Genomic DNA, 27,120 nt, shown 5'->3' with positions numbered 1-27,120 from the left:
TTCATACAGTACATGGGCACGTGGATTTAGAAATGTGTTCATGCATATTTATATGAACATGTTTGCTCTTTTATCTCTGGGTACACATAAGTTTTTGTTTATTTTATAAGATCACTGGAATATAAGTTTAGGAGCAGATAATCTGGATGAAGAAGAGAAATAAGCAATGACCACATTAAAAAGAGCATTTTGGGTGACAGCCTTAAAATATGTTCACATATATGGTTCTTAGCTATTAAAGAACTTTGAAAAATAATAGTAAAGGATGAGAGGACCATTACTGCATTAAATGTCTACCCTTATGTTTCATGCAGGCATAGAAGCTTCTGTGTGCTTTTCAGTGATTGTCAGTGGTGATTTTTTTCCCCCTAAATCTTTTGATTGCAGTCTTAACTCTTCAGCATAAACATGATATGTCTTAAATGATGTGACATCAGACTGCCATCTTATTATGGCTAAATTATTGATAGCTGGCATTTGGTTTTAAGAAAGTACTGCGCTAAGGCAAAGAAACATGACTCTGGAGATGAGCTAGAGCTGCAGTTCCGTCAATTAATGATTTAAGTGTCAATGATTGTATGTTCTGGTAAAGTATCTGAATATATTGGAACTTTGCACATATTAAATTCTCCACTGGGTACAGGAATTTTTCATGTTTCTAAGAATAGTGATAGGATGAAAAAAGAATAATGGTTTGGGGTGATGCAGTACTGATGTATTTGGTTAACCTTAGGTTTATAGGTCACACGGGTTGACTGCGAAAGAGACAGCATTGTGATAGCAGACAAAAAGGATTCATTTCTTCCTTGCTAGAACTAAAGTGGTTGTGAGATTTTTGATGGCAATTTATTTGCTTTTGGATCAATGAAGTGAGATACTGTATCCCAAGAGCTGTTCTGATTGTCCTTTCAAGTTTCCTGAGTCACTACTCTAATCAAAACCAAGCTCCCATCTGTGATAAGTCCACAAAACTTTTTAATATGTTGTACAATGTTTCAAAAGAGAACACAATCAGCCAACATTCTTGGGTGCCAATGTAGCAGGTGTTCTACACATTACCTACTTCAAACGGTGTATTTGCATGTGTATCACTCGTGCTTGTATTTTAAACGTAGCTACATATTGGAAGAGCACAACTTTTCATGATAATATGTTTTGTCTTCTAAATGTGAAATAAAATTTTCATGTTTTATAATAATATAAATATTTCTATTTATAATAACCATATCAGAAAGGAATGATTATATCATTATTATCCATTTTTGAAATTGCAGTTTGACTGAAGGAATAGAAATGTGTTAGAGAATGTGGAATTTTTTAACTTTAAATAAAGTTACTTGAAAAATATACACTTACTTTGGGGATAAATATTTGAGAAATTTTAATGCTAAACTATGGACTGAGGAAGATGGCAGGGACTGTAACATTTATGTATATATCAGCAATATTATATCAAATCCACATACAATATTTGTTTTAAATTTATTTTAATCTTGCTTAATCATTGCTTAGCATATTTTATTATGCTAACTTTTTGTGCAACTTATCTGAAAGAGTGTTTTAATTCTCCCATTTTTTTGTTTATGGAAATAATGATATCTCATCTAAGGATATACTTAGGGTTTAGCTAATTAGTCTAATAATTTCCATATTTCATACACAAAATTATTTTTAAGATCATAATTTTTGTTGCAACAATTTTAGTATCAGGGCTTTTTATACAGTAGAGTTTCCTTATAGCACTTATTTATGGGTTGTATTGAGGTATATGCAATAAAGAAAATTAATTCTCAATTGCATTCAGTGATTTTATGAGACCATTAAAACTTTAGCATGGAAAGATTTAAATTGTCATCCTTTACTTTTCCCCATGAATAGACATGTTTTTTTCCTTTAAAAGGACTTTTCAAATAATTTCTTCAACCATATGCCTCTTGTACTTAGACATTCTACTTAGCTTACCCTCAGTATTGCTTTGCTTTGTTTTTTTATCTTAATTCCATATTTACTCCTATGAGAAATTTGATTCCCCATCTTCTTCATACGAAATGGTATCATGATTGAGAAAAAAAAAGTCAAAAGTCAAGTTCTTTAAAAATAATATTTCACACTTCCCAACCATGTAATTAAAGTCTCCTGCAATTGAGATGAGTGTTTCTCAGCAACGATGATTCAGGCAGACAAGTGACCTAGCAGTTGTGCATGGAAGCTTCAGTCTGAGTCTGAAATGATTGTTCAGCTTAGGAATTTTCACTTTTCTCTGAATCTTTGAGAGGGCTCCATTTGACCTTTGATTCAACTTTCCATTCACTTCCATAGTATCAGATATCTTTCCTGATTCTCATTTCAGCCATAGCAAACCAACAAGAACTGAGAAAGTGCAACCCATTTTGTTTTTACAGATATCTGAGCCATTAGGGGGCTCTTTCTTCCTGTGTTATACTCAGCAAACTGCTGAGAGAGGTTATACTGCTTTCTTAGACTTATTTCCCTGTTTTTAAAATGTTGAATGCTGCTTGAAGTAGGTTTCTCCTATTCCCCACCAAATAAACATTTTAGATAAATAAGAATTCTTTATTTTCATGGGAAAGTGGATTTATCTTATGCTTGCTGAATTTTTTCTCTTTCAAATGTTCAAATATTCTTGTATATAAAAGGTTTAATATTTGAAAATAACAAAGGCGTCAAATGTTAAAATGACTGATTTTAGGCAATTACAAGGATTATGTGTTATGTGACTAGCATCATAAGAAATGTTAAAATAAGGAAAAAATGAAGGGAAGAAACTTCTTTTACGATTGTCAGCAAATATCTGTGAACCACATAGGTAGAATAAGTGACTCTGGGCTCACATGCAGTTTGCTTTCAGGAGAAGAAAACAGCGAGGAGCTAAGAGAATATTACCTTTTTTTCACAAAAAATAGATGTGGAGGAATTAAAAGTAATAGGATGGTTTTACTATTCATACACGTGGAAGAAATGCATTTTTAAATAACCCCCCAAAATTCTTCCTCATGCTGTAGGATTTTTCATAAATATACACAGAGGCTGATGCAAGAGCTGATTATGGGGGAAAGGGTGTTTCCTGTATCAGTTCTGAAAGCCTTATTATATCTTAAATGACACTGTAGGCTTTCTTAATAAATGGAAACATTCCTCCATCTCCATAGAGTTAAAGTTGTCCACTGACTACAGGGCTTGTTTTGGGATTAGTCAACACTCAGTTATATCTCTGTGCAAAAGTTAGTGGGCCTAGGCTTTTCATCACGTGATGGCAACTCCAGGGAATGAGAAATATGTGACATCCACTTTCTGAGAGATATTAATTTTGGGAAGTGAAAGAAGGAAAGGGATTCTGCACAATGAATCATGGGATTCCAATCCTTTATTGAAAGGTTCACTGACTTATCAGGGTGAAAGAGTAGCTACTTAAATAAAAAGGGAAAGTGGAAATCATATCCACATTTCCTTTACCGGTATTTTTAAAGTAAATTGACATAACTCAAAAGGAGTGAATTTTGAACTCAAGTACTATAACATATATAGCTGTTTGGTAACCATTCCGAATATACCTGGGATAGTCTGGTATACAGGCTAATACAGTTATTTCTTACACAATTACATTTTATTTATGTGAGGTATGGAGTAATAAGTTCTGAGTGGGAATCCTAATGCTACAGCTTGATGGAATCAGTATGAAAAATATCTTAAGAAATTTAAATTTCCATTTTTAAAAGAGAATGTCTTTTGTGTTAAAAGTAGGACAATATTGGAGATGGGAAAAAAAGCTAAAATTGAAAATAAGACAAAGAAATGAAAATGCAGTGATTGCACATGAATTTTTTTAATGTTCCAAATTTTTATCCAGAACTAAGAGATAAATATAATGATACAAGTTAAATATTCATGTTTTCTATCTAATGGTTAAGAAGTAAAAATACCACTGAATGTCCTTTCTATACCTCCACAATATGAGGACAAATCTCTGTGGAGATGTGAAAAATACATGTGTTTATATTTGCTGTTGTTTTTGCTGTTAACAGTGAAGTTAACACTTTTCTAACAATGAATTACACTTTTCTATAAAATCATTCCTGAACCACTTTGTCTTTGTGAAACTATGTGTGTAAATTATTGGGTGAGAATACCTGTATATGTAGATGGATAGAGTTTTCATAGAGTTTGAATAACATAAAAATATAATCAGTCTATACTGTGTGACATGATTTGTGGTCTCTACCATCCATTTCCACTTTACTAAGTTATCCTCACTGTATTCAGATGCTTCCCTGCTGTGGTACACACACATACCTGGCCAATATGTTTACCTCTAGCTATGTTCTGTTAGAATTAGCTTAGATGTGACATTAGATTGCTCCATATTATGCCTCTTCTAATGAGCATTGTTTCATGTCCATTAAAACGGTCTTGAGTCATGTAACTGAATCCTTAAATATTGTTGTTTACCAAATTCCAGTTACTCTAAATAGTGAATGAGAGTTACTGAGAATAATGGAAGATAATGTATTATACACTCTATTAATCATAGAATGGATAAGGTATAGGGAGAAATAATGGTGAACTTTATTACCTTTCTAAAGGTATACAAGTAGCACTCATGCCAAGTAATCCATTCTCACCTGTGATTGGTAGAAATAAAGTGAGAGAAGATACAGCAGCAAGACATAGTATATAAAAATCACCTTTTAAATAGACCTGGCAAATGGGCTTCAAACTATAACATATCTATTTTTTAATTATAAAATTAAATTTTTAGATTACTTTTAGCTTTACTGAAAACCTGAGAGGAAAAAACGTAGACTTCTTATATACTCCCTCACTTCCATCACCCCCCCCACCAACTAATAAGTTTCCTCTCTCAACCCTGCTAGTTTCTCTTGTTGATAACATCTGGAACTTTCATAACATCTGGTTATGATGAATGAGCCATTATAGATAAAATATTATTTTTTTGTCTTTTTTTTTTTTTTTTTAAGGGCCGCCCTATGGCATATGGCAATTCCTGGCCTATGCCACAGCCACAGAAATAGCAGATCTGAACCTCCATCCTCATGGATCCTTGTCAGATTCATTTCTGCTGAGCCATGATGGAACTCCCTAATAAAATAGTATTAACTAAAGTCCATAATTTACATTAGAGTTCAGTTTTTGTATTGGACATTCTATGGGTCTGGGCAAATGCATAATGAAATATATCCACCCTGAAGAAAAGTTTCACTGCTCTAAAATTCTCCTGTGTTCCACCTATTTATTTCTCACTTGCTCACTCCCTACCTCAGCTCTTTTTACTAACTGCACACTTTTATCTTTACAAGAATGGCATATAGTTAGAATCATACAGTATTTTATCTTTTCTGACTGTCTTTGATTGTCTTCTTTCACTTAGCAATATGCATTTTAAGTTCTTTTTTGTCATTTGGAAGATTGATCTCATTTATGTTTATTGCTGAATAATATTCTTTTGCATAGAAAAACTGCAAATTGTTTATCCATTTATCTACTTAGGGACATCTTAGTTGCTTCCAAGTTTTGGCAATTCTGAATGAAGTTGCTATAAACATATAGGTAGAAGTTTTTTGTGTGAACATAACTTTTCAATTTACTGAGTAAATACCAATGAGTGTGATCATTTGTTCATATGATGAATGTGTTTAGTTTTTATAAGAAGCCATCAAAATACCTTCCAGAATGGTTGTACCATTAGCATCCCCATCAGCAATGAATGAGAGTTCCTGTTGCTCCCAGTCACACATACACATATATATTCCTTTTTCTCACATAATCATGCTTATTTACATAATTATACTTTCCGGAATTTGGTGTTGTCAGGATTTCAGTCATTCTCACAGGTATATAGTATATCTCATTTTTTTTTTGACATATACTTTTTATTGGTAATAACTGCTTATGCCATTTTGAGGATCTTCAGGAAACTTCTGTAATCAATTAGTGTATTTTGGGGGAGGAGAGGGTAATCCATTGTTGTAATTTACATTTGCTTTTCACAATTTAGGGTTCTGGTGGATTGAACTGTATGAATTAGAGCAATCAAATAATTCAATCCTACATTTGTCAGTAATCAGATTATAACAATTTTCTCTTTTTCAAGCACTATGATTGAATTAAGGGGCATAAGGAGCTATGAAGCTCAGAAGCTATCATCACTTAGACTTTGTTGTATGTCAAAAATCATACACAAAAATCATAGCTTTGTTGTATTTCAAAAATTGGACTGTAAGAGCATCCAATCCAATTTCTCCTCTTTCTTTGCCTTTCTATTTTGTACCTTCTAGCCATATATCTACTGTGGGAAAAAATGTCTGTCTTCATATGACTTATGAGAGAAAAAACAAAATACTCAGGCAGACTGACGTTTTTCCTAATCTGACCATGGCCAGTTTCTGAGATCACTGGTGATTACTCTGAGCTCAAGCTAAGCTGTATTTTCACTTTTTCCAAGGTACTTTCTCTCAACTCACAACATTTACCTACAGTAGTCTTGCTGATTTGACTCGTCTTCCTTATATTCTCTACCAATTCAAATATTACCAATCTTTCTTCAAATTCTTATTAATTCCTCTACTAATAATCACAAAAGACCTTGCATTGTTAACTAAACATGGATTGTATCTTTATTATATCCTTCTATGTAAACGATATGATTTAGAAAGAGAAAGAAAAATCCTTTTGTATTTTTTTGCAGTCCTTAAAGTACAATGTTCGTAGTATTTATTAATGCCTGTTCATTGAAAGGGTATATCAAAACATTAATTCTTATAATTATGTATATATACTATTGGTTTTTTAATGATTTTTATTAAATATTGGCTTTTTAAATGATTTTTATTTTTCCCATTATAGATGGTTTACAGTGTTCTTTCAATTTTTTACTGTACAGCAAGGTGACTCAGTCACACATACACATATATATTCCTTTTTCTCACATAATCATGCTCCATCATAAGTGAGTAGGCATAGTTCCCAGTGCTAGACAGCAGGCTCTCATTGCTTATCCATTCCAAAGGCAATAGTTAGCATGTATTAACCTAAAATTCCCAGTCCATCTCATTCACTCCCCCTCCCCTTTGGTAACCACAAGTCTGTTCTCCATGCTTATGATTTTCTTTTCTGTGGAAAGGCTCATTTGTGCCATATATAGATTCCAGATATAAGTGATATCATATGGTATTTGTCTTTCTCTTTCTGACCTCACTTAGTATGAGAGTTTCTAGTTCCATCCATGTTGCTGCAAATGACATTATTTTGTTCGTTTTTATGGCTGAGTAGAATTTCATTGTGTATATATACCACATCTTCTTAATCCATTCATCTGTTGATGGACATTTAGGTTGTTTCCCTGTTTTGGCTTTTGTGGATAGTGCTGCAGTGAACATACAATGAATATGTCTTTTTCAAGGAAAGTTTTGTCCAGATATATGCCCAAGAGTGGGATTGCTGGATCATACGGTAGTTCTATATTTAGTTTTCTGAGGTACTGCCATACTTTTTTCTATAGTGGTTGTACCTATTTACATTCCCACCAACAGTGAAGGAGGGTTCCCCTTTCTCCATACCCCGTCCCTCATTTGTTATTTGTGGACTTATTAAAGATGGCCATTCTGACTGGTGTGAGATGGTAGTTTTGAGTTTCATTTCTCTAATAATCAGTGATGTTGAGCATTTTTTCATGTGCTTGTTGGCCATCTGTATATCTTCTTTGGAGAAATGTCTATTCAGGTCTTTTGCCCGTTTTTCAATTGGGGTTGTTGGCTTTTTTGCTGTTGAGTTGTATAAGTTATTTGTATATTTTAGAGATTAAGCCCTTGTCAGTTGCATCATTTGAAACTATTTTCTCCCATTCTGTAAGTTGTCTTTTTTTTTTTTTTTTCTAATGGTTTCCTTTGCTTTGCAAAATCTTGTCTGTTTGATTAGGTCCCATTTTTTTATTTTTGCTTTTATTTCTGTTGCTTTGGGAGACTGACTTAAGAAAACATTTGTAAGGTTGATGTCAGAGAATGTTTTGCCTATGTTCTCTTATAGGAGTTTGATTGTGTCTTGTCTTACATTTAAGTCTTTAAGCCATTTTGAGTTTATTTTTGTGCATGGTGTGAGGGTGTATTCCAGTTTCATTGATTTACATGTGGCTGTCCAGTTTTCCCAGCATCACTTGCTGAAAAGACTTTCCCATTTTATATTCTTGCCTCCTTTGTTGAAGATTAATTGACCTCCTTTATTTCTGGATTTTCTATTCTGTTCCATTGTATGTCTGTTTTGGTACTAGTACCACACTGTCTTGATTACTGTGGCTTTGCTTTTTTGTTCTATTCTATTTTTGTCTGTGTCTTTTTTAGTGTTGCACCAGCGGCATATGGAGATTCCCAGGCTAGGAGTCTGATTGGAGCTGTAGCCACCCCATGGTCACAGCAACACAGGATCTGAGACACCCCAGCCTACGGCAATGGATTACTGTGGCTTTGTAATATTGCCTGAAGTCTGGGAAAGTTATGCCTCCTGTTTGGTTTTTGTTCCTCAGGATTGCTTTGGCATTTCTTGGTCTTTTATGGTTTCCTATAAATTTTTGGATTGTTTGTTCTAGTACTGTGAAAATTGTCATGGAAAAAAAATTCCAAAAAAAACAAAAAAAAACAAAACGGAGTTCCTGTCGTGGCATAGTGGAAATGAATGAGACTAGGAACCATGAGGTTGTGGGTTTGATCCCTGCCCTGCCTCAGTGGGATAAGGATCTGGCATTTCCATGAGCTGTGGTGTAGGTTGCAGATGATGCAGCTTGGATCTGGTGTTGCTGTGGCTCTGGTGTAAGCCAGCGGCTACAGCTCTGATTAGACCCTTAGCCTGGGAACCTCCATTTTCCGCGGGTGCGGCCCTAAAAGGACAAAAGACAAAAAAAAAAAAAAAAGAAAATTGTCATGAGTAATATGATAGGGATTGCATTGAATCTGTAGATTGCTTTGGGTAGTATGGCCATTTTTATAATACTATTTTTTCCAACCCAGGAGCATGGAATATCTTTCTATATCTTTGAATCCTATTTAATTTCCTTGATTAATTTTTTAATAGTTCTCAGCATATAAGTCTTTCACCTTCTTATTAGTATAAATAATAAGATTTATAAATAATTTTTGAAAATTCATGTCTCCAATATCCTTACTTCTTTTTCCCCCCTTTTGATTTAAAAGAGAAAATTCCAGTTGATGGAGAGGTCTTTGTGTGTTAATTCTAATACTAAGGTATATAACTATAAAACTTGTACTCACATCACTTATGCTCTGCACCTGCTCTCTGTCTACCCATTGGAATAACATGCAGTTTATATTATGCATGTTGTATGTCTCTTACAGATAGAAAGTTCTGTGGGTGAATATAGGGTCATTATACAGTGTGTATTATTAAAGGCCCCTCAGAAAACAAAATTTAAGGTATTTGGTAAAACACATTAAGGCAGAGAGTACTTGCTCCCTTTTGGGGCATTGATTTGAATTTAAAATGTATTGAAAGGAGAGTGAAGCAATTGAACTATTTTGTGAGCATGCTAATTAAATTTTGGAAGGTCTCTTGAAACAATGCACAGATAAAGGTCTATCTGAAACATAAATAAAACCACCAGTCTCTGAAGAGTTCCTGTGAAAGAACAGATAGGAAAAAGTATTTAAAACACCATTGTTTTCTCTGTAATCATCTCCTTTTCTGTGTGTGGATATGTGTCTTGGTGTATTTATAGCTTGTAAATTGGCTTATATTCTGAAATGCTCTTTTCTGATAGTCATTTAATAATTTATATGTGCTTTTATTGTTCTGTCGTGTCATAAAGTTCAGTTGTTAGCTGGTAGAGGTACTCAGGTATTATTTCTACCACCTAGTTATCGAATGCTTCTGTCATAAATCAATATAACTTTAACTTCTTGGCTTGAAACTAGAGAACTGACCAATTCTTTGCCAAGAACCCTCTTGATAAACTGTTCCTTAAATCTACTGAGGCCAGAACACTTTGACCCAAAGCAACAAAATTATCGCTGAGAAAGAACATTGGAGTTTTTTCAGAACAAATTTCTGAAGCCCAATTTTAAAATTCGTTTGATTGAGAGAAGAAGAGAAATGGAGAGCTGAATTTCAAATTCAGGTCTTTCTATCTCTGAAACACATTTTAAAAACACTATGTTATATTGCCTCTCTTACTTTAGAAACTTAGAGAAGGTTTTTCCTTTGGTTTTTGTTTTGAATGTTCATAAGCCTGGGTTTCATCCACTTTACAACAAGGAAGAATAATGGTATTTATCTTATAGAGATGATCCAAGGGTTCAATAAAATCATATGGGTAAAAAGCTTAGAAGAGTGACTGACATAATCACAAGCATAAAAACAACAGCAGGATTGATATACATTAAATGCTTCTGAATCCATAGTGCTTGAAAAATGGATTTAAAATGCTTTCTTACTGTCATTCATTCAGTCATTCAAGAAATATTGCTGGGAGGCTAATAGGTATGACAATTTATTCTTAGCTATGTGAATGACTATAAAGATGAATAAAGCATATATTAGTGTCTCCCAATCTGGGAGACAAGGCATAAAATCATGTCAGTAAATAAACTCTTGTTTTAACTGCAACTGTGACACCCCCCACTCCTAACCTCTAATGTGGAGGGTGGAGGCTGTTGAAACAACATTTTTCCTTTTCAAGCTAGTTTCTCAACAGTTTCTACTAAGGAAGTATTAGGGGAAGGTAGAAGGCAAGAAAATGGAGGAAAACCTCTTCCTTTCCTTTTTGTTTGCTGCTTTTGTCAGCATTATCTCATGCTGCTCTTCACCTCAGCAGCAGCCCTTGATTCAACCAGGCTGTGTGTCCTATTTCCAGCTGCTTAGCTGCTTCCAGTTCTCATAGAATGAACCCTATTGTGCACCTCAATGGAGCACTGGCACCAAGCAAGAAGAGCCCTTCCCCTTGCCCACGGGGGGCTCCTTCCCCCATCTTTTAGGTTCTTAGATCTTTAATAAGTAGCTGTCCTTGAGAACACAAACTATTTCAAAACCCTTTGTTTAAAAAAAAAAAGTGGGAAAAATATTTCAAGACTGAGAGTGTAAATTTGCTCATGTCATTTATTTATTTATTTGTTTGTTTGTTTGCTTTTGTATTTTTGCCTTTTTAGGGCTGTACCCATGGCATATGGAGGTTCCCAGGCTAGGGGTCGAATCAGACCTGCAGCCACGAGCCTACCCAACAGCCCCAGCAACACTGAATCCGAGCCACATATGTGACCTACACCATAGCACAAGGCAACGCAGCATCCTTAATCCACTGAGCAAGGCCAGGGATTGAACCTTCGTCCTCATGGATACTAGTTGGATTTCTTGCCACTGAGCCCCAACGGGTACTCTCCTCATGTCACTTTTTAAAAAGCATTTGTTTAAATCTGAAAGGTGATAGAAAAAGAACCAAGAAATTCTACTTTGTTACCCCAGCCTTAAAGGTGGTAGCTGCTTCCAGCATTGATAATCTCTTCTTACCTCATTGTCTTCTTGTTCCCAGTCTTCCAAAATATGGATTGACTTCCTATTAACATAACTGATGTGATTCCTGTTCTCCCAACCCAATACGTACTGAATAAAGAACTGATACTGGAGGTTGATACTAGAAGAATTGATAACAGAAATGGTGTAGAGTAGCATTGTTGAGCCCAGAAAATAAGTTTGATCATGTCCTTGGTCATGGCATAAAACCGAACCGTTTGTTAATGGTAAATGGGATACTAGAAATCTGTAATATGCTGTGATTTATCCATTAATCAAATAACCAGACATGTATACTTGTAATGAAGGGCCTTCTGGAGCAAAGCTCTAGAAGCCAAGCTGTAGCTGTCCTTCACTATCTGTTCATAGTGGTGAGTACAAGATTATAAAATGGAACAACTTTTTTTTTTTTTTTTTTGTCTTTTTGCCATTTCTTGGGCCACTCTCATGGCATATGGAGGTTCCCAGGCTAGGGGTCAAATTGGAGCTGTAGCCATTGGCCTCCGCCAGAGCCACAGCAACATGGGATCCAAGCCACAGCTGCAACCTACACCACAGCTCACGGCAATGCCGGATCCTTAACCCACTGAGCAAGGCCAGGGATCGAACCCGCGACCTCATGGTTCCTAGTCAGATTCGTTAACCACTGTGCCACAATGGGAACTCCCGGAACAATTGTTTTAACTGTATTTGAGAGTTTACAGATAAGTGAGAAAAATGAACAAACATCACACAGGAAAGCTCATGGCTTTAAATTAGTAGATCAAATCATGGCAAAAAATTCCAGACGTTTCCTTAGAAACTCAGGCCATCTGAGTGGGTGTGGATTAAGTTGAGAAATGTGAAACTCTTGAGTTTCTCTAAGCCTCTCTCTTCAGCACAAAATGCTTTCTTTCCTCTGTTTAGGAGACTAGCCTCCTCTTATTTGGAGATCCCATAATTCACCTGACAGACTTGCCCTATGAAAGTTGTCCATTTTCCTCAAGATTTTCCCTCCATCCTTACTATCTCCAGACCCATACTTAGAGTCAGAGCTCTTCTAGAGCTCAGCATGCTCTTGAAGGATACATATAAAGTCTGGCCTAGGAGGAACTAACCTATACTTCAAAATAATTGCAAGATTTTGCTAAGTGATACAAAGCCAGGGAAAAGCCAGGGAATATGTCAGATACTGTATTCTGAAAAAGCTAGACAAAGGATGACAAAATATAACAGGGGATTGGGCTAGATAACAGTGACTCTATGTTTAATAGATTCAATTGCACATCTGAAAGTAGTAGTAAAAGTTGACTAGGTAGGTTGTTTGAAATGTGTACTGGACAGTGACCTAAATTCAAGGAGATTGAAATGCCATAACTTATTTCTCATAACATAGAAGAAAGAGCAGAAAAGTTCAGAGAGAGAGGAATATTAGAACCCTTTACCATATGCAAGCTGTCACCCTCCTTTCTTCCACATCACTCCCATCAAGAGGACTTAGAAAGAACTTTCTTCCTAAAGACAGAGAAAAAATCAGGAGGAGGTCAGGGTACCAGACATTTCAAGTAACACTGAAAAGCTTTTGTGATCCTGTCTACCACAGTTCAGACATGAGGATGGGAGATTTTGCAATTGATTCCTCATCTGTCACCACTGAGATGAGCTTCCTGATATTACTGTACTAGATGGAGGGATTCCAGAGCAATAGAAGCCAGTGCCATAACTGCCAAGGCTAAGCTGAATCATATAACAAATAAACAGCAGGAACAAATTACTAATCAGGATATTTTAACCTGTAGGGATCTTTCATGTTAGCCAATTGATCATGCTGTTCCTACTGAATTTTCCCAAATATATTTAATAATGGCAATATAGTTTATGTTTGTGGCCAGAAACATCACTTAACTTCCCACAGTGGAGAGGCATGACCTCTCACTCAGTTCCTTGAACAAAGCCAGTTCACATATCTGGAACAGCTTGATTGATAGGCTTGGGAGATGCCCTTGAGTAAAGATCAGCCATACTGTATCAAGTATACACTGTAAATTTCCCTCCATGCCTTCTTCAAAAATCCTATAGCCATGAATTGGAGTGACCATACATAGAGGAGAAGAAAATATCAATCCCTGAGAAGTTACTTTCTGGCTCTGAAGAATTGCTGATTTCTGGTAACCCCAAATACATATTGACCTACCAAAGTCAGAGATGATTATGGTCAAGTGATGTATGAAATTTTGAACTGTATTTGAATCACAGTGGGCTCAGTTCTGCTAACCCATGGTTGTTCTTTCCTTAATTTCTAAAAGTATACATAATGTAAAAATAATTAGCTAATGGCAATGTTTCTGACACTTAAAGTGAAGATGTTTTTTGGGGAAAAGCCAAGTGAAAGTTTTGGGGAATTTTCTCCACTCCAAAATGGCAAAGATAATATAGCATGTAATAATGGCTAAAAAAAATTCTTTAAATGCTGGGAGTTCCTGTCACGGTGCAGCGGAAACAAATCCAATAAGGAACCAAGAGGTTTCGGGTTCGATCCCTGGCCTCCCTCAGTGGGTAAAGGATCTGGTGTTGCTGTGAGCTGTGGTGTAGGTTGCAAATGCACCTTGGATCTGGCGTTGCTGTGGCTATGGTGCAGGCCAGCGGCTACAGCTCTGATTTGACCCCTAGCCCTAAAAAGCAAATAAATAAATAAATAAACTCTTTAAAAAAATTTCTTTAAATGCAAGATGCTTTGTAAAATGAGAGAGTCAATAGAGAAGGAACCAGTTATTTATTTATTTATTTATTTATTTTTCTCTCTCTCTCTCCATCTGTAAAGGGATCTTAGAGAACTTGATGTTTGAGTTGTCTCTAAAATGTTGAGAAGATTGCCTGAAAGAATTGTGGGAGGAAGGAGAACTTCAGAGTGACCCAGAGGGTTGTGACCGCAGAAGGTTGGGGGAGGTGCATCAGCCCAGCATGACTGGCATGTTGGGTCTTTATGAGGATGCTGGGCTATTGGCCCTGGAGAAATAGACAAACAGATTACCAAAGTATACTTTGTATTATGCTAAAGAATGTGGACTTTGAAGATAAGTCTTTAAATATTTTTAATTCATGAGATAATATGATCTGACTTGCCCAAAAGGTGTAAGTATTTTAAATGTTAATAATAACAGAATAATGTTAATAATGTTATCTTAAATGTTAATAATAATAGAATACATGGGTTCTGAGTCCTTTCTCTAATTGGAGGATGTAGGGCAAACATATTAGACATAGGCCTCCCTACTACCTTTTTCATTTTGGATTTCAACCTGAGTTAGGTCAGAGTTCCATTTGTTTTGGCTAATGACAGGAGTTTGAGGCGCTCTATTGGGACCACTACTGTACTAGATCTAATATAAATAAATGAGTTGCCTAAAGCAATAGAACTTCCTTAACATACCATTTAGTATTTTGTGCATGCTAAGCACACTTTAGATCTGTCACAACCAGCTGTTCAATTTAAACTTGTGACTGGGTATCTGAACTGCAGCAGCAAAAGATTTTCAAACCCAATGAACACTAATTACAAAACTATTCACTAGCACTTAAATAGTTTCCATTTTTGATTTTATTTATTTGTTTTTTAAAAAGGTGAACTTATTGCCAATAATTAAATGGAGGAATATTAAAGAGACATTCACGACCTGGTCATATATGGGCAAAAGGTATAAAAGAACCTATCTGTTCTGTAAAAGATGACAAAGTGCTCCAAAATGTTCATCAAACAGGAAAAAGTGTGTCTAGACTATGTTAACTTGTGAATTTTAGACTCCTTAATGTGTTTAGAGGATACAGTCATACTATGCACTCACAGACTTAACATGAGAAACACTTCCTGTTGATACCACTATGCTTTTCTGTGCTCTACCCTGACCCCCATTTTTCAACTAGATGGTATTGGGAAAATTAAAAGATAATTTGTTGCAGTGTCACAGGCATTTTTACTCTCATGCTAGAAGGTCCTATACTAATGATCAACTCACAGCAAAATCAGAACTTCTTGCCAGTTTTGGAGTTATATCTTCCATGTGTTGTAGAAAAAAAATTCTAGGTTAGATTAATTAGTGGATCATAGTAAAAATTCTTGCTACTCAAGGTGTGACCCATGTACCAGTAGAACTAACATTAACTATGAGCTTGTTAGAAATGGTAGAAATACATCAGAGTCAACTGAATTAGTATCTACATTTTAACAATACCCCCAGCTGGTTCATAGGCATATTAAAAATTGAGAAGTACTCAACACAGTTAGTTATTTTAGGACTTAATCCTAATTGTATTGTTTTTATTAGGTATTATTAGTATGCCTTTAAGTATTTTTATATAAAATATTCTACTTGAATGAATTTTTGGTAACCATGATTTTATATATTTCATATTATTGAAATGTTAATTAATAACCCTGTTTTACAATTTCCTGATATCTGGGGTATGTAAGCCTGATGTGAAGTGTTTCCTCAAATATCCCCCTGCTCTGATTCCGGGAAGATTCCTCAGGCATTATTGAAAAATAGTATCTCGTATTCCTTTGTGTATAACAATAAATTCATACTGCTCCTTGTCCCCAAGCAATTTTAAAACTCTTGATACTAATTTCTATTCCTCCTTTTAAGAGTTTATTACATATGCTAACTATTAAGAGTGAAAAATCAGTTCCCACAAAATTCTTTTACCCTTCAGATTTGTGAATGTCCAAAATAGGTCACCTATTTTCTTCTCTATTATAGATTTTCAGTTTTTATAAGACTGTCTTCTATTAATTTTACAACTAACATCTTCTAAATTTATGTCACAAAACTTTGAATATTATTGTAAAATTCATTGCATCCTCTTTTGTTTATAAGAGACAGCTTGATTTGAGACTTGTGTAGGCGTTAGTACAATACCATAAATTTCATATTTTCAAATAAAAAAGCAGGAAGTCCTTTTGTTTTGAACTTTTTGATAGCTGAAAAGATGAATAATGAAGACATTGCAAGATAAGAATGTGTAAATGAGTTGCATGTATAATCTTGTTCAACTAGGAACCTGGAATTACTGCAAATAGATATAGGTATTAAATCCTTTCTGCTCCACCTATTTGTCCCCGCTCCCCTCAACTCATGGCCATCACGCATCTTTTTACGGTCTCTATAGTTTTTCCTTTTCAAGAATGTCCATAAAGTTGGAACCATATAGTAGGTAACATACTCAGATTGACTTCTTTTACTTAGCAATATATATTTAAGATTCCTCAATGTATTTTCAAAGTTTGGTAGCTCATTTCTTTTAGTGCTGAATAATATTCCATTTTCTGGATATATCGCAATTTACTTATCCATTCACCCACCGAAGGGTCTCTTGATTTTTTCCAAGGTTTGATAATTATAGATAAAGCTGCTATAAACATGCCTGTTTATGTTTATACATAAACATTAAGTTTCTAACTCATTTGCTAGATTATATGGTAAGAGTAGTTTAGTTTTATAAGAAATCTCCAAACTGTCTTCTAAAGTGGCTGCTCTGCCACCATCTATGAGGGAAAGTTTGTGTTGCTCCAAATCCTCTCCAGCATTTGGTATTTTCAGTGTTCTGGATTTTGGCCTCTCTAGCAGATGTGTAGTGGTATCTCACTGAACTTGCAATTTCCTAATGATATATGATGTGGACCATCTTTCTGCATGCTTGTTTGCCATCTGTATATCTTCTTTGGTGATGTGTCAAGTCTTTGGCCCATTGAATTGTCTTTGACCCTTCCTTAAAAGATATTTGTTTTCTTTCTTTTTGCAGTATTTAAAGTCATCCAGTGATTTCTAAATTGTTATTTCAACTGTTAAATATTTTATGTTATTTCATCAAATTGTATCTGACTTGAGATTTTCACTGACACCGAATAAACCATTAAAAATATATTGTAACTATAGCTATGGATCCAAGAATTAATACAGATTCTGAAAATAGGTGCCCTCTATGACTATCTAAAAGTCACAAAAGTCCATAGCATGATATATTGTTCTAGGGCAAGTCCCTCTAAAAATCATGCCTATGAAACAAGAAATTCAGAAATCTGTGACAGACAGCACTGGAGCCTGATGGCAGAGAGAACGCTGATTCAGTCCCTGAATTTTCCATGACGACTTCTCACCTGCACTTAGCAGCTGTTTATTGCTTGGTTCACTGGAGCATATGATGCTGAACCAAGCCACGGGTCAATAAAGTCATTTACAATGATCAACCCTCTGAGTGAAAGAGGTGATGAATCAACCAAAACTCCTCTAGGCAACAGCCCTAGCAGGGAAATTTTGCACTTTAGGTGGAAACATATAATCAAATAAATCAGCAGCCTGCACATCTCCCTAATTAATTTTACTACCTTTGGAGAAAATGTCCAACAAACTTTTAAATGCTTTCCTCTTTTATTAGGGATGTTAGTGGTTTGATAGCAAACTCTGCAGAAAAGCCTGAAACCTTGACCTTGGAAGGATTTTGCAGTTTCTGCATGTTTATATTATCAGATTTAATTTTAAATTCAATATTAGCTTTAAATTCTTTCACATTTCTATATGATAAGTTCCTGTTAGATGGAACTAAGAAAACCTGGTATGTTTTTAGTTCTCATAAAAGTGGCATTATTAATTACTAAGTCAACAGAATCATAACAACTGCTCTTCTCTGAGTGTGACACTAAGTGTAATGTGCCATGTGCTTTCCATGTTCCGTCTCCTTTGACCTTCACAAGAAGCTATGAAGCAGATACTGCATTTAGTCACATTTATGGAAGCTTGGTTGATAAAAAGGTTCAGTAATGTTCTAAAGTTGTAGAGCTTGTAGGTGGGCCAATTAAAAAAAAAGCTTGAATATACATCTCTCAGAGTTAAAAATGCATGCTTCTACATTATGAGCAAGTAATGCATGTCATTTATTTAGATACTGCCTTTTGGAAAATTAACATGTAATTTCTGAAACTTCAGTACTTTTTAACTGTTTCAAAAGATTTGCTAGGTTCTCTTCCATATGATATTTCAAAATTGATTTAAGAATTAAATAATAGCTTGTTATATTTATTGTTTAATCATAAGAATGACACTTACTACTGAATAACAACTGTTAATGTACTTGGAGTCCTGAGACTGTGACAGCGTGTTAACTGCTTGCATGTGTGATCTGACTTAATCTTCACATTAGCACTGGGGAGGGAGGTGTTATCAAACTGTGATGAAATGATGTCTACCAAATCATCTTAAATTTGAAGAGGGAGAAATACATGTAGGATTATGTAGTTCTTCTGCCTGAAAATTCTACCTATTCATGCAATCCTTTATTTTTATTTGTTTAATTTTTTTTTTTTTTTAAGGCCACACCTGTAGAATATGGAAGTTACTGTGCTAGGGGATGAATCAGTTGCAGCTTCAGGCCTATGCTGCAGCCTACAGCAACACTATATCTGAACCACAGCTGCTTCCTACACCATAGCTCGCAACAATGCCTGATCCTTAACCCACTGAGTGAGGCCAGAGATCAAACCCACATCCTGGTGGATACTAGTCAGGTTCTTAACCCACTGAGTCAAAATGGGAACTCAAGCAATCCTTTATTTTTTTAAAAATTTATATTGCCCAATAATTTTTGCACTTAGGCCCAATTGTGAGTGACCTCTTAAGACAAGAGGTGAAATGTTTAGGTCCTTTGTGGTTGTTAATCTAATCTTCCCGTAAGCAATATTTCTGGTTTCATATAAAGATTCATCAACTTGGCAGATATTTGTTCACTGCCAACTTGAACAAGGCATGGATTAGTTGTTGGGTAAAGTCAAATGTTTTAGAAACTGGACTCCACCATTTTGCAGTTCATAAATATTTCCTGAAGCATGAGATAAGCACAAGCAAATGCAGATAGCACAGCCTTAATTAAATGAGTGTTCCAGACAGCAAAGTGCAACCTAATTTAGCACAGAATGCATGTTAAGTGAATTGAGTTTAGAGAGGAGAGGGATCATTTAGGGCTAATGTGGCCCAATAAGGCTGTAACAGGCAGAACAGATGGACTATATATAAAGCAGCTGTCAACTGGGGTTTCCTATTCCTTCTCAAAGTTGTATTTCTCTGGGATCAGCCTCCATTTCCACAATAGCAAACAGGAAGAGATCCGAAGTTTTCTCTGAGAGTTCTCTGAAACCTGGAAAAGTATCAGGGACCCATATAGGACTTCTCAGTCTATGAAAAATCTCTCTAGTCTTCACTTTTTTTTTTTTTTGAATTGCATAAATCTGGATCTAATCTTTATCTCTTTTTGAGACTTCTCTCCTTCCCAGATTCCATGAATAAAAATGTAAGAACATTCTCATATGTCCCTTTGTGTGGACAATAATGTTTAATCTAAACTTGAAGAGAGATAGGAGAAGGGATGGATTCATCACGCAAACACTACAAACTCAGTGTGGAAATATAGACTCTCCTGTTTCTAATGTTTTCTGCTACCAAACCACTTGAGCTTTTTCTTCTCTGGCCTCTTTGCTACACATAGTATCTGGTTCATGTCCACTCTGAGGTTGCTATCTCTCTCCAGTTTCTCTGCCTCCTTCCTCCTTTCTAAAGTATTTAAAAGAATGCCAAGTTCTTTTTACTTTGTAGTCTAGAGCTCTTTCTCTCTCCCTTACTGCACCTCCCAACCTTCAGGCTAATCCATAAAGGCTTTCAGAAGGCTAAGAAGTCTTCTGTAAAACAAGATACACTCTCCTTAGGAGCACTTGTATTTCTGTGTGTGTGTGTGTCTGTGTGTATGTATGTGTGTATGTATGTATGTATATATATGCACATATATATTTGCACATATATATACACACACATACATATACATATTTGCTTCACTTTTTGGTCTATGTTGAATTATAAATGTGTAAAATCATCCACTGAGTGATCATCGTTTTTACTGAGCAGCTCAAATTATTGAAAACTGAATAAAACATGTCTAAACTGAATAAAACATGTCTGATTGTTATAAAATTAATTATACCTCACCAGAGTCTGTGTCTTTGTGATTCTCATTCCTTGGCTTTAGAGCTTTTCTGAGTCCATGCAGCAAATGTCATGTGATTTCCCCATTCCTTTGAACTATCTTCATGTAAACCTTCACTGCCCCTGCAGCGTATGGATGTTCCCGGTCTAGGGATTGATCCAACCCACAGCTGTGACCTATGCTGAAGCTGCAGCAATGCCAGATCCTTTTAACCCACTGCCTCAGGTTGGGGATGCAACCTGCACCTCCACAGCAACTCAAGCTGCTGCAGTCAGATTCTTAACCCTCTGCACCACTGTGGTACCTCACTAGACCTTTTGCTTTATGGTGATCGGAACTGAATACAGTTGTCCAGATTTGATCTTATCAATGAAGAATAAAGGAAAGGATGTAGCATCTCCCTAACTTGAAATCCAATGTTTTTGTTAATGAAGACGTATACTGATTTTTTTTTTTTTTTTTGTAGCTACAAAGACATTTATTGAATTTAGTGACAGTGGAGAAAAATACCTGGATTTTCTTCAGTATGTTTCTGCTAATATATTTCTTCTCCACAGTGTTTTTATGTAACTATCATGATATAAACCTCTCATGTTTATTTTCTTTACCCTCAGATATTGCTTCCCATTCTCTGATGATGTAGCTGTTTAGCTGACATTGTTTGGATTTTCACTTCAAAACTCAAGTTTATATTATTTTTATATTTTCTATAAATTTTTTTTATTATATGTGAAGCAAAAAAATAAAATATTTCCCATAAAAAAACAGTTTTATGCTTACTACATGCCAGTAATTTCCTGAAATAGCCTCTTTTGTCTTTCTCTTTAATTTAGGAGTTCCAGTGAGTATTCTTCCTCTCTAAAGCTTCAAGGAAATATTCTTGCTTTCTTTTAAGAATTAGTTTTCCCAGCTCTGAGGTACATTACTTAAGACAACCCCTCTCTGAATTATGATATAATATCTCCTCTTCTTATTCCCAACAGAAATATTTAACAGAAAAAGTCTCTAACTACCTGAAATCATCATATTTAAGAAAAAAATAATTTCTATCTCTTTTAGAGCAGAATTCTGTTTATAAAATATCCCACTGTGGTGCAATGAGATTGGAGCATCTCTGCAGTGTCAGGATGCAGGTTTGGTCCCTGGCAAGGCAAAATGAGTTAAAGGTTCCAGCTTTGTCACAGCTGTGGTGTAGGTCATAATTGCAACTCAGATATGATCCCTGGCCCAGGAACTCCATAGGCTCTGGGGAGGCCAAACAAAACAAAACAAAACAAAAAATCCTAAAAAGAACACACATATGTATTAATCCTTCATTGATAGATTTATTATTTAAAAAAACAAAAAACACTTACTGCTAAATTTCAGACTCAAAATTATTCACCAGAGGGCCCAGAAGAATGGAGTAGGGAAAAAGACACTAATGTTTTGAGGAGGCCAAAGTCTAATGGAAGGAGAAGATACATAAACATGTGTGTCTTTAATGCTGAGTGCTTAATCTTAGGCTAGGATTATATAAAAGGTAGTGTTAGGGTTGTATTGTTTCCTTGGTCCCTGCCTACTGCAGCAAAGAAATGGTGAGTATGTTACAGACAAGTTTATTAAAGTGAAAATACACTCTCAGAAAGCGTGGGCTGCCCTGTGAGTAGGGCTCACCCCCCTCCCCCATAGTTGGGTTTTTTATATTCCCATGCTGTGGACTTGCGTGGGGACCTAGTTTTTCTCTTTCCAGCCCACTGATTCTTCCTGCCACGGCCCCCTGTGGGTGCGTAAGGGCTGAGTGTTGACTGGTCTTTGTATGGGACATTTTTGATCTTCTGATTGGCAGAATACCTTATTTGTATGGGGGACAGGATATAGGGAAATTCCCTGGAGGATCCCTCAGTGTTATGTCTGCTAGACCCAGTCCCTCAAGGTGGGGGAAATATATATATATATATATAGCATGTGGAAGTTCCTGGACCAGGGAACCTGCATCATAGCAATGATCTGAGCCATAGTATTGACAATGTTAGATTCTTAACCTGCTAGGCCACCAGGGAACTCCTAACATACAATATTTTATTAAAGATATGGACAATGACTAGAGATGGGCAAACTATTTGGAACAACACAAGAAATCAGTGATTTTATTTTATTTTATTTTTAAAAGATTTTTAAATTATTTATTTTGCTTTTTTAGGGCCACACCTATGGCATATGGAAGTTCCTAGGTTAAGGATTGAATCAGAGCTACAGTTGCTGGCCTACACCATAGCCACAGCAATGAGGGATCCAAGCCACATCTGCAACCTACACCACAGCTCAGGCAACCAGATCCTTAACCCACTGAGTAAGGCCACGGATCAAACCCACCTCCTCATGGAGCCTAGTTGGGTTCATTAACCCCTGAGCCATGAAGGGAATGCCATCAGTGACTGATTTTAATGTGGGGGATGAAGTAAAGGAGACAGAAGGGACAAGATGATGCGCTATTTTCTAACTTTGGAAATTGTATAAATGGTAATACTATACACAGATATATATATATATAAAGAAGGGAGGAACAGTTTAAAGAGCTCTAGATATGATGGCTTTGGTATGTAGTATTATAAATGTGACATATATGAGGGAATATAAATATACATTCAGTATATTTTTGAAAATTAATCTGAAACCTCAGGAGAGATTGGGAATAACCATCACATATATGATACATGAAACCATGGAATTGGACAATATTAATTGAGGTCAGACCACAGAAAACACCACAATGGAAAATCAAATTCTAAAAAGAATGAGGTAATATAGATTGAAAAAGAATGTTAGAAAAACAAGAGGACATTTAGTGTAAACTTAGAAGTCAAAAAAGAGAATTTGAATGAATATCCCAGTTATTTGTTGTTTTATAAAAATCAGTTCAAAATTTGAGTGCTTAAAACTGTACCCATCTTCCACTATTGTGTAAAATTCTCTGTGTTATGTATTTGGAAAAGACTTGGCTTGGTGGTTCTGGTTGAAGCTCTCTGATGCAATTGCAATTACATGGTGGCTAAAGCAGCAGCATCTGAAAGATGCCATTGTATCTCCTCTCTTCATTTAGTCTCAAGACTTCTCCATGGTATCTCTTTATAGGAGCAATTTGGCCTTCCTTACTAAAAGGCAGCTTCAGAACAGTGGAGCTGTTTACATGACAGCAGAGGGTTCCAGTGCAGGTGTTCCCACTTAATAAGCCACATATATTGCCTTTTACATTTTAACTTCAGAAGTCATAAATGTCCTATCCGGAGTTCTAATTGGTTACAGTTCCATGAAGATTAAAGTGAAAAGGATTATATTCTACTTCTTGATGGGAAAATGGTAAGGTTCTAGAAGATCATGTGGTAAGGTTCTAGATCAGAAAAACCTTCTGCCGTCTTTTGAAAATTCAGTGTGCAACATAGTGACCCAAAATGTCATGTGTGATGGATATATAAAGTATGACAGTGACTAAAATGTACTCATTAGATTTAATTCTGTCAAAGGATATTACATAGCCAAGATAAAGGCAAAATCAAGATTTTAGTGACTTGAGAATTGAATAGGAGGTGACGATGTAGAGAATGTAACAATTTCATTTTTAAATACTGAAGGTCAAGTTTAATAGGATAGACTAGAAATTGAAGCTTTTCAAAGATTAGCTTTTTGACATGGGAAGGAAAGACTTGAGTCTGTTTGTATTCTGAAGGCATTAATGATAAATGTTAGTGATTATTTGTAGTTTTTGCTATTTGTTTTGAAAATGGTTGACATGCCAGGTAGCATAGTGTGATAATTAAAGAGTATGATAGGGAATTAAAGTGTGAAGGTTATCAGTATGAATGAAAAGAAAGGAGGCACTGATGATATTTCAAGTAAACAATGGTGATAACTTACTCAGTAGAGAAGAAAGTAGAGGAAAATTAGATAATTATTAGGAATGGGGTTTGGTTCCAAATAGGTGAAATAACAGTCATGTTCAAGGTAAAAAATAATTGGCATTAAGTAATAAAAATAAATCATTTTGCAAAATTACCACTCCATAGTTAGTGAAAGTGGGACAGTTTTACTTTTATATTTTATTATTATGGACAAGAAAGGAAATGCTTCTCTGAATTTTTTTCTTGTGTTAGAACTGTGTCCAATAATGCAGGATATTTATAAAATGGCTATCAAACTGAGACTGTACCACCCCAAGAAAAGAAGGAATTGAGAAAATGTGGGCCATCTTGTTTTTGTCAACAAGGATGAAAGAACAAAAAAGTGCTAATGATATGTAATGGCAATGCCAAAAAGATGCAAAACTTTGTGCAGTGCATGGGTCACACTTAAATACTTAAAAATTATCCTGACAATAGTTAAACTCTTAAGAAAGACTTCCTAGCACCTGTAATCATAAACATAAACATGATACAAATCTTTCTTTTAGATGAAAATGAGATGTGCCCAGATTAACTTTGAGAAATATTTTCAAAAGCATCATATTAATTGGAATCGTTCCATGGACTACAAATCATTGTGTTATAAATCCCTACAAGTACAGTAGCATATTTCTAAATAAAGAGTGTATTGATAATAAAATTTATTTTTAGGATAATTGCATGAGAATCTTGAGGGACAGAAAAATCCTAAGGAAATATTAAGATGGAGTCTTCTTTTTGAGAAAGTGAAATTTCCAATTGACTAAATTTTTATGCAGAAATCTAGGATGATTATCTGATATATTTTCTTAGTTAATTCTGTATCTTTAATCTGACTGTATATCTTCTTTTTTTTGAGACATTTCAAACACTGACAACATTTGAGATGATCAGTTGTTTTCTCCCAGTATTTAATTAGTCCCAAATATAAAATTATAGTCAGAGGAGAAAAAAACAAACACATTGTGTTTCAAAGTTTTCTTTGGTTTCCTATTCTTAGGTTTTGTGTGTGTGTGTATGGGGAGGAAATTTTTTTTTCCATATTTGCCAGCAAGTCTTTGACAAATGTTCCTGCTATTGCCTGATATTATTTGAAAACTCAGTAAAATATTTTAGAGAAATCCCATTTAACTCCACTTACTCAGACTTACATATATATTGCCCCTTAAAAAACAAACAAAAAACTGGCAAAGATAGCAAATTCAAATAGTTAGAAGTTTGGAAATCTGTTTTAAGACATCATCTTGGTTCTTACAGTGTAGTCAGTATAAGGAGTACCATTTGGAAGAAACAGTGATTAGGCTGTTACTGTGATAGTCAAAGCAGAGGCACTATAGATTGGAGACAACAGTGAGTGTTAAAGAAAAGTGGTGAGGCAAGCACAGTAAGTGTCTCTTTCTGTTTTCATTAACAGTGAGTGGAAATAAGATGGGGGCTCGCGGCGTAAGATGTAGAAAGGCAATTACAACTTTAACTTGCCGTAATTAGACCAATTTCTTCCCTGGCAGAACTAGAGGATATGAAGTTCGAAGGCATTTTAGGCCCTCCCTTTTAAGGAGTAAAAACCTAGGTAGCAGATTTTGACACCACTCTAAAAATCAGGAGCTGGTTAAGCCCCCCAAATCATTCCTGAGCTGACTTCCTTCTAGCCCAAATCTCTTAAATGAAAGAAAACAAAAAGTTAATCTTTAAGGAATGAAAAAAAGGAACATATTAATCATAATTACATTTTAGATATTTTATCTCTGTTAAATTTTCATTTGAGAGATTTAAATTTGTTACTGATGTTTCTTTTTTTTTTTTTTTGGTCTTTTGTCTTTTGGGGCCGAAACCGTGGCATATGGAGGTTCCAAGGCTAGGGGTCTAAATGGAGCTGTAGCCACCAGCCTACGCCAGAGCCACAGCCACGCAGGATCCGAGCCACGTCTGCAACCTACACCACAGCTCACTGCAATGCCAGATCCTTAACCCACTGAGCAAGGCCAGGGATCGAACCAGCAACCTCATGGTTCCTAGTTGGATTCATTGATCACTGAGCCACCACGGGAACTCCTGATGTTTCTTTCATTCAATATTTCTTTCAGTGTAAACATGTTGAGATATGTATTAGTTTCAATTGCTGCCATAACAGATTACCAGAAACTTTAGATCTTAAAACAGCACGAATGTGTAATCTTATAAAACCAAAGTGTCTCACCAGATTAAAATCTAGCTGACAGCAGGGTGCAATCCTATCTGACGACTCCGAGGAGAATCAGTTTCCTTACTTCTTCAAGTTTCTGGCAGAATTCAGTTTCTGGTGGTTGTAGGACTGGAGCCCCTGGTTCTTTTGTGTCTGTCAGCTGACAGCGGTTACTGTCTTTTAGAGGCTGCCCACCTGCCTTCTCACATGGACCCCTTGCTCTGTTTTCAAAGCCAGCAATGGCAGGTCTGGTCTTTTCAAACTGAATCTCTCTCCCTCCTTCTGTTGTCACGTCTCTCACTCTTCTGTCCTCCTGTTAAACTTTTATGAGCTCATGAAATTAAGCCCACCATGATAAGTGGGATAAACTCCTTCTTTTAATGTTAACTTTTATTATATTCTTTTGCCAGACCTCAAGGAAAGATATTCACAGTTTCCAGGTGTTCAGACATGGACATTTTTGGGAGACCC

At 35.6% G+C, this 27,120-nt stretch overlaps 1 protein-coding gene across 14 annotated transcripts in view; it reads left to right on the top strand.

Annotated features, from left to right (window-relative positions):
* CDH18 (cadherin 18) overlaps positions 1–27,120 on the top strand; it is a 1,020,178-nt gene that overhangs the window by 437 nt on the left and 992,621 nt on the right. The gene's annotated exons all lie outside the window — the stretch shown is intronic.

Source organism: Sus scrofa, chromosome 16 (genome assembly GCF_054392235.1).
Source record: "Sus scrofa isolate SSC_HxYL_T2T_F1_AM1 chromosome 16, Sscrofa_HxYL_maternal_Yorkshire_Landrace_v2.0, whole genome shotgun sequence".
Lineage (NCBI taxonomy): Eukaryota > Metazoa > Chordata > Mammalia > Artiodactyla > Suidae > Sus > Sus scrofa.
Note: the sequence above shows the minus strand (reverse complement) of the source record. Positions and strands in the feature narration are given on the sequence as shown.